Source organism: Chamaea fasciata, unplaced genomic scaffold (assembly GCF_029207755.1).
Source record: "Chamaea fasciata isolate MVZ Bird 193981 ecotype frontalis unplaced genomic scaffold, bChaFas1.0.hap1 SCAF_291, whole genome shotgun sequence".
Classification (NCBI taxonomy): Eukaryota; Metazoa; Chordata; class Aves; order Passeriformes; family Sylviidae; genus Chamaea; species Chamaea fasciata.
This window is the reverse complement of record NW_027094376.1, coordinates 26,638-39,852: the sequence shown is the minus strand read 5'-3', so window position 1 is coordinate 39,852 and position 13,215 is coordinate 26,638.

Here is a 13,215-nt window from a genome sequence, read left to right as displayed (position 1 = left end):
TCCATTTCATTTTGGGATAAAAGTGGACAGATATTAACTTCAAAAATCGAAAATGGTGATCAAAAAGCTTCTCTATTTATTCCATTATTTTTGCAAGTTCACAAGCAGCTGTTACAAGCTAAAGAACAAGACCAAAGCAGGCAGCCACAGATAAACTCTCCAAATAACCCTTGCTTTTTTCCTAATGCCTGTGTTCTGAAATGGAGGGGCTTACCGAGTCTCCAAAAGAGAAACAGGAATCTGGGACAGATAGTAGCAGCCCGGAACTCCTGTGTCTCCCTCAGCACCACGTGGTGGGGGGGAACGGTGGACTTCATGTGCTCGCTTCTTCTCCCCATAACCCCCTCTCTCCCCTAATCCCCGCTCCCACTCCATATCCCCCACCCAACCCATACATTCCTTTGCCTGCCCCGTCCCACGCTCCCTCCCACTGCCTACCGCTCCCCTGGAGTTACCACAGCAATGGGGACGGATTCTCCCGAGCCCACAGCCCCGGAGGGGACGGGGGCAGGCGCTCCCCAGTCCACAGCCTCGGCAGGTGCGGGGCAGAGCCGCTCCCAGCCCGCAGCCCCGGAAAGGGGGAATTTCCCCCGCGGCAGAGGCACAGGAACTGCTTCCCTGCAGACCCTGGGATGGGGAGGGGGGGGAGGCTACCTCTTGCCAGACCCCAGGGCGTAGGAGAGCAGATACTTCCTGCTTCCCTGGGCACTGAAAGAGCTGCAGAAGTTCTAACAACTCAGACAGATGTGAATGAGAGCGTCCAATCTGTTACCCCAATTTGTTATATTGGAAGAAAAAAAATATTAAGAGAACTTATCAGAGGTTATCCTACCAAGACAAAAAGGAAATTTGCAAAATACAGAGAGAATTTGGCAGGACTAGTGAAATCTTTAAAGGCATTGTGAGAGCAACCTTAAATTCTAATGAATTGGTACCAGCTGACGTAAAAGATTTATTCAAATGCTTGTTCTCCCCCTGGGAATATGATTTTTTTGAAAATACTTGGAAGAGGTCTTTGTCTATACTATTACAAGAGATATACCAAACACCTGGTGAAACCAAAGACAATGATGGTTATGATATAACTCATGACCATGTCTGTGGTGAGGGTGCCTTTTACTCCCCAGAACAAGCCAGATTATTATCCAAGTCAATTTTAGATAAGATCTGTAAGGCTGCAGAGAAAACGTTTTACCAGTTACCAACAACTGAAATAAAAGGCAGCTATGTCAATGTAACTGAGTCTCCTTCCGAGCCTTTTTTACAGTTTGTCGATCGGCTAAGGACACAGGTGGAAAGACAGGTGCAAGACCCACTGGTGCAGGCAGAGTTGATAAAAGAGATGACTCAGAGGAATGCCAATGAAACATGTCGTAGAATTATTCGCCTAGTCTCGCACAGATGATAGAAGCGTGTACCAGAAAAGCAGAATTTTTCCAGGCACCTGAAAGGAATGCAGGACTGGCACAGCCACGGTCTGAAGCAGCTGCGGCACCAGGACCGAGGAGGCAACCAATGTCACCAGAACAGATGCAGCACATCATCTGCCTTCGCTGCAAAAAAAGGGCACTTTGCCAGAGCCTGCCCACAAAACCAGAAACAGAAGAAGTCCAACAAACAAAAAAATTGATTTCTCAGCGCGCACCCGCAGTTAATATCCTTACACACAAAGATAAAAATATAGCGGGACCTGCACCGACTAAAGCCTCTCCCTTAACGAAAAAGGGGGAGGAAGGCATACACGGTGTGGGGGTGCAAAATAATAAAAATGCCAAATGCTCAACTAACAAGGTTTGGCAGCTGCGAGGCCGAATAAGGCTCGTGACTACCAAAGGTTTTCCTTTCAGGTCTACTGACTGGACTGTTGTTACAGTGGATGTGACAAATACCTCACAGGACCTGACGGTTCACGACGTGGAACTGGACAGTGAGTATTTTGTTATTGGGGACACAGCACACACACCCCTACAGATTGAGATAGCTCCTATGACCATGAAGGGAAAGATAACAGGCCTGATGCTGTTGGCACATTGCATGTACCCACCATTTTACCTGGCAGAGGGGCAGATTCTTCCCCAGGCCATTCCCGTTCCAGCAGAGATCACAGCAGATGGAAAATCACCGGAAGTCTACTGGGCGGAGGTGGTGGGAGAAGATAGATCCTCTATGGCGTGCAACATAGCCTGTGGCTCAGAGTGTCTCCATGTGGACGGCGTGTTAGACATGGTCGCAGACATCACAGTTATACCTATGACCATGTGGCCCTCACATTGGGAATTGCAACCTGTAGCGGGCAGACTTCAGGGCATAGGAGGAATCACATTGGCAAAAATTTCAAAAAACATAGTGCAAATTGAGGGACCTGTTGGAAAATTGGCTAGCGTCCGTCCGTTTCTTGCTGAATACAAGACCCCCCTGTGGGGGAGAGACACCATGTCCCAATGGGGAGTCCAATTGGTCATTCCTGAGACACCCCAGGATTTTTGAAAATAGCAACTGTGGAGCGCCCTACCCAGAAGTTAATGTGGTTGGATGGTACCCCAAAATGGGTAGCACAGTGGCCGCTAAGCAAAAAGAAACTCAAGGTGCTTGAGGAGCTTGTGGAGAAGCAATTGGCTCAAGGACATGTAGAAGAGATAACAAGTCCTTGGAATTCCCCAGTCTTTGTAATAAAGAAACCAGGGAAGGACAAGTGGAGGTTGCTCCATGATCTCCGAGAAATAAACAAGGTTATAGAGGACATGGGATCTCTCCAGCTAGGGTTGCCTACACCAACAACGCTTCCTCGAGACTGGAAATTGGCCGTCCTAGATATCAAAGATTGTTTTTTCCAAATTCCTTTACACCCAGAAAATGCCCCAAGGTTTGCATTCTCAGTTCCTTCTATTAACAGAGAAGCACCAATGAAACGCTATCACTGGAAAGTTTTACCGCAAGGTCTTCAAGTGAGTCCTTTTATGTGCCAACAATTTGTAGCCTCATTGCTGTCTCCAGTGCGTGCTGAGAGAAATGACGCTATCATACTGCATTGTGTAGATGATCTGCTCGTGTGTGCCCCCAATGACTGAATGCTCCAACACACGCTTGACCTAGTGGTTAAGGTTTTAACCTGCTGCTTGCCTGGACAAGTGAAACAAGAATCTGAGGATTGGGTCAAAGAACTGTTCAAGGGCTGGGGCATCACAGGATGGTGGGTTTCTATAGTTAAAATAATTTTGTTATTTGTTATTCTTTTCCTTGTAACAATTGCGTTCGGGGTCCCACGTTGTTTGGTTTTCAAGGCTATTAATGGCCTCATACTTTCTACCTCAGAAGTCAACCACATAGAGTTGGCAAACCTAAAGCAGTCTGACTTCCCCACCAATTTTAAGTGATGGGAAAGCTCACATGCCTTGTCAAAATGAATCTAATTTTTTCTTGTAAATTTGTTAAACAAAAAAGGGGGAATTGTTGTACTTCTCTAGGGGAATTGTTTCTCCCTTTTGACCCCCTGGAGTTTCCTTACCACATAGAATGACCCTTCCTTCCTTCTCTAACCCCACTGGCTATGGTCCAACTATCCTTTCCCTGAGCGGGGGGCTATATAATGCCTGGCCTTTCCTTGTTCTTCCTCTTTTCCCCCTGGAATTTCGAAGAATAAACACCTGGGACAAAGCTCCTGGGGAAAGGGCCTCTTCTGATATCTTTATCTCATCCTTTGTAAAAATTCCCTCCAAAGCCTCCTAATAACTGAGTAATCTCAAGCCCCCGTAGGCGGGCAGCGGGTATTTTTACAGGTTGGGCTCTGATTGTGGGGAGGCACTGAGGGTCCTTCACCTGGATCTCTGTCCACTGGTCGATCAGTTTTGCATGTGTGCTTCTTTCCTTTCTTTCCTGCAGTGACTGCCAGTGTCTTAGGCTCACTGTCTGTTGTAGTTACTTACACCTTATCTGGTGTAGCTGCTGATTTCGGCTCCCTATCTGGTTTAGCTACAACCTGAGTAGCTGGGGTGTTGGCTGCAGACTGCTGATTTATCTCCCTGCCCCCCTGCCTCTATCTGCTGCCCGGCGGTATCTGGCAGCGTGTGATAAGCATATACCAGGGCCCAGCTTATTGCAATGATCCTTTTCTCCTTGGAGTCATCATGGCAGTTCTCCTCCAGATATTTCCCCACCTTGTCTGGGTTCTGAATTTGGTCACATGAAAATTCCCAAGCTCGGGGATCAGAAAATCCTTTCAAGGTTCAGCCCTTTCTCTCCCATTCTCCACACCACTCAGGGTTTTCCACACCTGGGTCTGCCTCTGGGTCTACTTCTGGGTCAGCAGTGTCATCAGGCCCTCTGGAAATCTCAGCCCTCATTCTGGACAAGCTACAAACCATATAGAGGAAGCTCACCAGATGAAACACCAGGAAGGTGGTATCTTTAACATTCAGGGGACACTGCACATTCTCCAAAAGTGATGGAACCGATTCAAAAGATAAGAGGGACAGGAAAGACTGAAAAGCTTTGTGGTGGTGCATTTCCTGATTCTGTTTGTTATATGCTCTTGTGCCCTTTCAGTTACTTCCCCTTGGTTTCTTCCTAGTTACACCTACATGTCAGTCTTGTGTGATGTAATCCCCGGGTCCTGTCTGTCACTTCGGGGCCTCTCCCTGCATCTGGAAAGTTCCAGGGAGAGCCTCGAGTGATTGGACAGGATCCCGGCTCCCTGCTCCTTCCTCCCTGTGGTTTGTTTCTCTAAGTTCAGAGCCACTCCCATGTTGTTGTTGATCAGATCTCTGCTGAACCCATCCCCCTCCTCCATCCCCGAATCAAAGATTTTGTGCAAGGGTGCTCTTTGGCTCTGCCGAGGGAGACGCTCTGGGCTGTAGTTGTCTCCCCTGTGGAGCAATAAACCCAGATTGGTGAACCCTCAACAGCGTCTCTCTTTCTTTCTCCTGCCATCGTTGCCTCCAGCCTGAGGACAAACCAAGTCCCACAGGATCCCGAAGGTGATTTAGTCATTGGACGGTACCTCTCCTGCTGTGGTGCCAGGGATGGCCGGGGCGAGGAAACCAGCCCGCTGCAACAAAGCGTCATCCCCTATTCCTCCTCTAACTCCCAGTCACTGATTTTTGCCCTCCTGTTTCTGGGGTCACTCCTGTTTCTGGTTTCTATCTCAGTGCCCGCAAGGACTGGATTTTCTTCACTCCAACCACGTGATGCACTGAGATGGATAGATGGAGTTTTTGAGGCCAAATTCCAATTTTGGCCATGGGCACCTGAAGGAGAAGGATGGTTCTTGTCCATAGGAAGAAAAGCGCAGCCCCAGTGTTTCAAAGCAGCTGAGAGCTGGCCCTCAGGAAGCCAAAGGAAGCTAGACTTGTCAGTGCCGGCAGATTTTGTCTGAGGGCTCGGGCACAAGTGCAGAGTGCCGTGCTGGGAGCTGTGCCAGGGAGAGCCTGAGGCACCAAAGGCACCTTGGCAGCAGCAGCTGCTTCCAGGCCATGGCCAGAAGCCTCCCTTGGCAGCCCAGCCTGCTGGCCCCCACTGCACAGCTGCTGCTTCAGGGCTCATTTCTGCCTGGGCTCTGCCCCAGCCCGCAGAGTGACACCTCAGCCCTGACTCTGGCACAGCCGCTGTGCCTGAGCCCTGCAAAGCCTCAAGGTCACCTGCGCCTCCCTGGCTCTGGCAGCCCCTGGGGCAGGGGGGGAAAGGCCAGAGAAGGGGCTGGCTTTGGCTGCTGGATGTGGGCTCCAGCAGAGACAAGGAGGAGTCAAGGGAGTGGATGGAGTCCAGTGAGCAGCCCCTTCTCCCCATGCAATCCTGGAATGGTTGGGATGGGAAGAGCTCTGCAGTGCTCATCTCATCCAAACGCCTGCGATGAGCAGGGACATCTTTCACCAGATCAGGTTGTTCAGAGCCCTGTCCCAGCTGGACCTGAATGTTTCCAGGGAGGGGGCATTGACCAGCTCTCTGGGAAAGCCTGTCCTGGTGGATCACCAGCCTCATGCTCAAAAATTTCTTCCTTATCTCTCCGCATCTGAACCTCCCTTCCTTCAGTTTAAAACCAGCACCCTTTGTCCTGTTGGGACAGGCCCTCCTAAAACCTTTGTCCACCATTGCATTCCCAATGAGCCAGGTTTCCGTGGCAGTTGCCGGGACAGGTGACCCAGGTGTGCTGTCCCAGTGAGGGTTGCCATGGAACCAGTGCCCAGCACTGCCCCTTTCTGCCTGGCTGAGCTGCCTTTGGCCCTGGCAGCGGCGTTTGCTGCTGGTTCCGCGGCGCCTGAGCAGCCGGCGCGGCACAGGGCAGGTGGCCGTGGCACAGTCCCCAGCAAGGGATCCCCTCTGGCTCTGGCCACTGACACCAGCCCTGGGCAAGGGGCCCAGGCACTGGGCTCAGGCCAGTGTCCATGGCCACAGCCCCTTGCCATGGCCCCGGGCAGCTTGGGATGATGATCCAGCCTCCCTCCTGGCCCAGGCCTGGGCTGCAGCGCCCTTCCCCACAGCCTGTGTGCACAGAAGCACTTCCAGGGCTCTCTGCATTTCCCTTGCCCTCACTCTTGCCTCACTCACACACCTCCCAACAACCCACCTGGAGCTTTGACTTGCAAGGAGTTCAAAGCTTGTCTGTCCTTGAGGAGTTGGTCTAATTCTGCCTCCAGCCGACTCTAAATTTTTGTTTATCGTACATCTTCGTTGGTGTCTAAAACATTCCTTGCATGGTTCTGCCTTGGGGAAGGGGAACCTCCTTGGTGACACCTTGGGCTTGGCACACCCTTGTCTGAAATTTAGGAGTTTTTGAGAGAGGGAGAGAGAGATCCAAAGTCGCCTATGGATCCAGCACCATCTCAGCTGCTGGGAGCTCCAGGGCCATGGAATGTGTCAGAGTCACAGCCGTGTCACCGGCTCTGGTCCCTCTCACAGGTGGGGTTTTCGGGGTGCCAGGGGCTTGGCAGCCACTTTGGGGCTGGACCAGAGGCTGCATTGGCTGGGGCTGGGGCAGTGACCCACCTCAGAAGCGTGGGATGCATCAAAATTCCTTCAAGAATGTGGAATACTCAAAAACTCCCTGAAAAACGGGTTCCTCCTCCCTCCATCATCCCCAACCTTTGGCTGTCTCTATCCAGACTTCACCACACCCTCCAAATCCCCACCACAACCCGTCCCACCCCTCCTGGACATCAAGATCCCCTTCCCAAGCCCTATTTCTCCCATCCCCTCCCTCCAATCCCTATCCCACCCATTCTGCCTCACCCAATGCCCACCTCACCCCTCCTGATTTGCAGAACGCTTCACCCAGACCCCCTCCAACCCCATCCCACCCTGAGGGACTTTGGAGTCGAGTAATTTTGGGGTGAGATTGAGCAGTTCAGTGGCAGTGAGTGGTTTTGAGGAGAGAGATCAAGCCTGACACGGTGCCGGAACCGGCTGGCCCTTCCACAGCACCATGCCGGGAGTGGGACCCTCCCCAGGAGCAGGATGACCTAAGGAGCAGCTTGGAGATGATGCTCTACGGCACTTGGGCTGTTACCAGGCACGTGGTGGAGACAAGGATGAGAGGGAGAGCTCCAGTATGAGTTCCAAAGGGTTTTATTCCAGTGGAGGGCCCAGGAACTGAAGACAGGTGAAGCTGTATGCCAGCCCTTTTAAAACAGGGGAGGCTTCAGGGGAGGGTACAAATCTTTAGCCAAAGATTTCACTCCTCTCTTAGTAGGAGAGTAGAGGAGGAGCAAAAGGTGAGGTTTACATTTGACAAACCAAGAGGGAAAACAAGGAGAGGAGCATGGGTCACCTGAGCCGTAGGTCTGGGGATTGACGGGGAACAGTCTGGAAGGAAGGAGCAGGTGGGGGAAGGATTGACAGCTGGGTAGGTGGGGACAAACTAGGAGTAAACCAACAACCCAGAGAAGTAACAGAACAAACCATTAGAACCAAACACACCACAACACGATCCCTCTTGTCTTTTGGAGTGCCAAGAAATGGAGACAAGTACAACAAACACCCCCCAAACCCCCCCATATCCTCCCAAGTATGTCGCTGAATCCCAGATTCCCCCAAAGCGCTAAAAAGTGAGGCTTTAGATGCCTTTGATGAATTTGTTGATTTTTATCCTAATTTTGTTTTTTTTTAAATAGATGAAAATGAATCAAAAGATTGTGAGAGACCACCAAACCAAAAGGACCACCAGCTCCGTGTCTCCCCGGTGCAGATCACCAGGAATGTGGGTCACCAGGGTTCTGCCCAATGTCCATCCTCCAATGGGGGATGGAGTTGGAGCAGTGCACAGAGCTCTTCCCACAGTTGGGGCACTTGCAGTGCTTCCCTTACCAGTGCCTCCGTTGGTGTCGGGTCAAGTTAAAGCTCTGGGTGAAGCTCTTCCTACACTGGGGACACTCGTAGGGCCTCTTCCCAGTGTGGATGCGCCAGTGGGTGATGAGGTGGGATGTCACTGACCACCCAGGCCCTGGTGGGAGTCTTCTGGGTGCCGCGACCTTCCCGGTGAGTCGCCCTGAGCAGGACGGCTTCAATCTGAGGGGCACAGGCACTCCTGCCCTGTGACCAGCTCTTTTGTGAAGGTTTCCTAAGCAACCAAGCCTGTCAGCTCTTTCAGGCTCTTGCTGCTTTCACAGCGTCTTCTAGGCAGGGCTCCTCTCAGGCAGCGCAGGAGAAAACACAGGAGGCAAAATGGTCCCCAAAAGTCCTCTTTATTCCCGGGAACCGATGACTTCCAAGACCCCGAAGCTCCTGAGAGCTGGGGTTATATAGACACAAAAGGGGGCGGGGTTTATAAAAAGAACCAATAGGGACAAGGATTCAAAAACTAACCAATCAGGGGAAGGATCCAAGATGAACCAATCAGGGGAGAGAACTTGAAGCAGTCAAAGGGGAGAACCAAGGGGTACTACAACGGCCAATCACGGGCCGAGTAATTTGCATACTAACTGGCTCAGGTGGCTTGAACTGCTCACCCTGAGCAGCAGAGGGGGTGACCGACTACATTAGGGACTAGATGCCCTCCATGGAAGGGCTGGGAACGCTGCTCCCCGTGTGTTTTCCTTAGGGGCCTCCACAACTCCCCCTTCTTTATTTATTATGAAAATTTCTTTTGTGAACTTTTGAAAAGATTTGAATATACAAGCAAGAGTAACTAAAACAATTGTGACGATTATTAAAACCCAAACTAGTCCACTGAGGATGGATGCAACCCATCCTTTCAGTCCGCAGTTCTTAAACATGTTGTCAAACCATTCCACTGCTTTCTCGGCCTTGAGTTCTTTTACTGCACTCTGGATTGCCTGGATCTTCAAATGGATGCTCTCTCCATGTGAGGATAAATTAAAACAACACAGTCCTTCAAATTCCTCGCAGCCGTGTCCATGGGCCAACAACAGATTGTCAATTGCTGCTCGATTTCGCAAGGTGGCTTTCTTTATCGTTTCCTCATCTTCAAGGAGGTCGCTTAGCACGGCGGATGTTAAATTTGCCTGCTTGCCCATCCAGCACTCTAGGTGGGATAATTCTCCCAAGGCTTTTGCCGCTGCTACCCAGGGCAGGAAGATGGACATAAGTATCCATTTTTGATGTGGCCAATCCGTAATTTGACTATCGCAATTTTCACCCAAATCTTTCAAATGTCTCTTCTTTCGGGTCAAATTTTTTTTTCTATTTTCTTTCCAATCGTGCACTAATGTAACATTTGGGGTCAAAGTGCTAAGTTTTCCTAGAGTGCAGGGTCCTCCTTGAAGACGGGAAGGGATTCCCGCCCACACTCTGTCCCCGCAAATGAAGAACACTCCCTTAGGCAACACTCTGGGATATCGAGTGGACATAGGAGGTGTGTTTGAGGTGTAATTGCACCAAATTTTTCACTTATGTATTCTGTTGTTCGGTGATATGTCTTTTCTATGTACCGATCTCTGTTGTTCTCGAAGTGGCCAACCCTTCTTATTTTGTCTGTAATAAAAATTCACGCAATAAGTGGCCGTGGAAGACCCCAAAAGGTCCAATTCTTGGGGTTCTTTTGGTGCACACAGCAAAATTCCTGTCCACTCGTCCCAGGTGTCTACTGGATTAGGTGTTTTCCTGGTAAAGGAGTATTCATGTGGCTGGAGTGGGATCCCTGCAAGGCAGGTGAACAGAGGGTTGTGAGTGTTGCCCATGGATAGACACATGCTTTGTTGCTGTAAAGACTTTGCAAGCGTCACCCAGATGTTTTCTTGCAGCTGTTGGATGATCCAAGCTGCAGCTGGTAAAATCATGAGGAGCATCCAACTCATGGTTATTTGACAACCCGTCTTCATTTTGGAATGGCTCTGGGGGTCACTTTTAATTCTGCATAAGAAAGATCATGGTTAGCATCTATCCTCAACCGTTCTGTTCTCAACAAATTCAATTTGACACCAAAACCTTTCTGTTAGGGGAGGAAGGGGGATGGTTACTCGGGGAGTGAGGGTCAAGGATAAGGAAAACAAGGCACTTGGGTGGGGGAAACCATTGAGTAAACAACCAGCAGCAGAAAAATTAGGGTATTCAAGTTGGTAGCTTATAGTTTATCTGGCAGCGTAGTCCATTTCTCTTTTCTTGTGTTGTCTGGAATCTGGTGGCGGGACAATGTGCCGTCTTTGGTGCCGGTGATTGTTGGCAATGTCCCAGTCTTTGTCTCTTATGGCCTCTTCTCGGTTTTTTGTGTCCAGTGGTCCTCCTATTCCTCCTCGGACAAAGAGGACTCACTGCTTTTGTCCTCCAAAGAGGGAGAAGGACATCTAATATGAATGAGAGTTCACGTGGTTAAACCTCGCACTGGGGATGCCTGGTACTGTGTGGCAGTAGAGACTAATATGGTTTCCTTCCGGCCCCTGCTCTTTTCACTTCCGGCCTTAATGTTATGGGAGTCAGGGTGTGTCTGTCCTTTGTGGGCGTGGCTTTCACAGTGGGTGCATCCAGGGGCGGAGTCTGGGAGATGGGACCCACTTGAGGGGTGTGGCTAGGGGAGGGGTCTGAACAGGGGAGGTACTTGGGGGCAGGATCCGCAACGCAATGTGTGGCGGGTGTATTCCCAATACCAAAGGAGGGGCACACGGTGGTTACACCCAACGACGCACAAGGGGAGGGGTTGAAACACGGCGCTTGTGTGACGGGATGAGCGGGAAAAGGTGGTGACGCAACTGGATTGTGGCTGTTTTCTGGGTGTAGGGCGGGAAAACTTGGGCAAGGAGGGGGTAAAATGGCGGGGCTGGCCACATTGCCAGCGCCATTTTGAACATAAACTTGTGGAGGGGGTAAAACTGGGTATGTGGGCATGGGGAGGAGGTCACAGGGAAGGTCCAAAGCAGTGTGGCCAGCACTGTCTTGGGAAGGGTAGAGAGGAGATCGGGGAGTGTCTGAGAGACTGTGGCTACTCGGTGCGGAGTTGCGCGAAACACCCGCCGACCCTCCCTCAGGTGGGAGTGAGGGTTTAGGGATAAGGGGGGAGGGAAGAGGGGTAGGGGATTTCAGCTGGGGTTCCCAAACACCCTCCAATCCTTTCCCTGAACTGATTCCCTCTACCGCTTTTATTATCAACTTAAACAAAGGAAAGAATTTTGTAACTGTGTAGTAGTTTGAAGGCAAAACAAATGAGAGGCTCCAAGTCAGAGATACAATTTAATAGGAAAAAAAAAAAAGGAAAGAAAGTAAAATAAAATCGATGCAATAATACAAAAGACCACTGTCAGAGTCAGAATACAACCTGAGCGTAGTGATGGAAGCAGTCCAGATGAGGTGGTCTTCCTGAAGCAGGGTCTTCCTGAAGCAGTGATCCTGTAGAAAGGTCTGGTAGCTCGGGTCCTCTGGGAATCCAGTGGGTAAGCGCCCCTCTGGTGTTCAGAGTCTCAGCTTATATCCAGGCTGGAATGCTTGGTTTCTCCCTCTGGGCGGAGCATCCCACAATGGGATGGTGAGTCATGTGATAAGGCCTGATGGGCCCATTAACAGGAGGTAGTCCAGGAGGGGGTTATCTGTGAGCTGTGTAGCAAAGGTGCTGATGGCCCATTAACAGAAGATAAGCCAGAGTGGAGGAGGCAGGGAGCACTGCCTCACCTGGTTTCAACAGTTCATGAAGATGGTGATAGAATATACTTCAACCCAGGACAAACTGAAAGGTCCCATTCAAGTTGAACCACCGTTAACTTACTCCCAACTGCATCCCAAGACTTGTCCAATGCAACAGAAATAAACTTAGTACCTGGGAAATATTTAAAAATTTCATGAACGAACCCTTTTAAAATCCTCTTATTAAACTTAAAATTTGCCCCAACAAGGGTATTCTTAACTTGGATATAAAACTCCCGCTCAGATGGGGTGAGCAATGACCGGCTTATTTGATTCCCCATCTGTCTCCATTCCCTCCCCAGCGATAAAAGGAAACACAGAAATAAAAGACCTAATTAACTCACAACTTCTCTTTGCCCGATGGCGTAGGTCAACGAAAAATCGCTGGAGGGTGGCCGCCTGGCTCGATCGGCTGCACTCTGATGGTGTTGGCAGGTCCCGATCGGCACCTCTCCGTTGCCTCTTGCTAGAACGCAAAAGGAGTCCCTTCGAGGAACGTGGCAGCCCAAGGCCGTTCTTCTCCCCAGCGGTCAGAACTGCGAAGGGACGACTCACGAGGGTTGCCGACAGCAACTCGCCCAGTTCAATCCTCTGGGCGGACCCTCTTGAACTCTCTCTTCAAAGTTCTTCTCAACTTTCCCTTATGGTACTTGTTGCCTAGTGGTCTCATGCTGGTATTTAGCCTTAGATGGAGTTTACTACCCACTTTGAGCTGCATTCCCAAGCAACCGGACTCTGAGAAGCCCCGGGTCCGGCACACAAGGGGGCCTCTACTGCTCAGCCCTCGGCGGTGTTTTCAACACCAGCTCTTGCTCTCCCCAGCCACCACCCCTGCACCGCTGTGCGGCCCTGGTGAGGACAAGCTCTGCCCCAGTGGCTCTCTCTGGGAGCAGGGAGCTATGGAGTGCTCCCTGAGTCTGTATTTAGGAGGACAAAGGCCCTGCATGGTGACGACGATGCTACAATGCCCACCAGGCTGCAGGGAAAGGATCGAGGCTGCCAAGGAAAACACTTCCCTTGCCAACACCCACCGCGTTCACTCTGGGCACCAGGAGACTGCTGCTGCTACTGCCACCAGCCACCACGGGCAACAGGCCTGTGAGGCAACCCCAGATGCACCACCAGGGTGACCCCATCGGACGGTGATTGATCATCAAG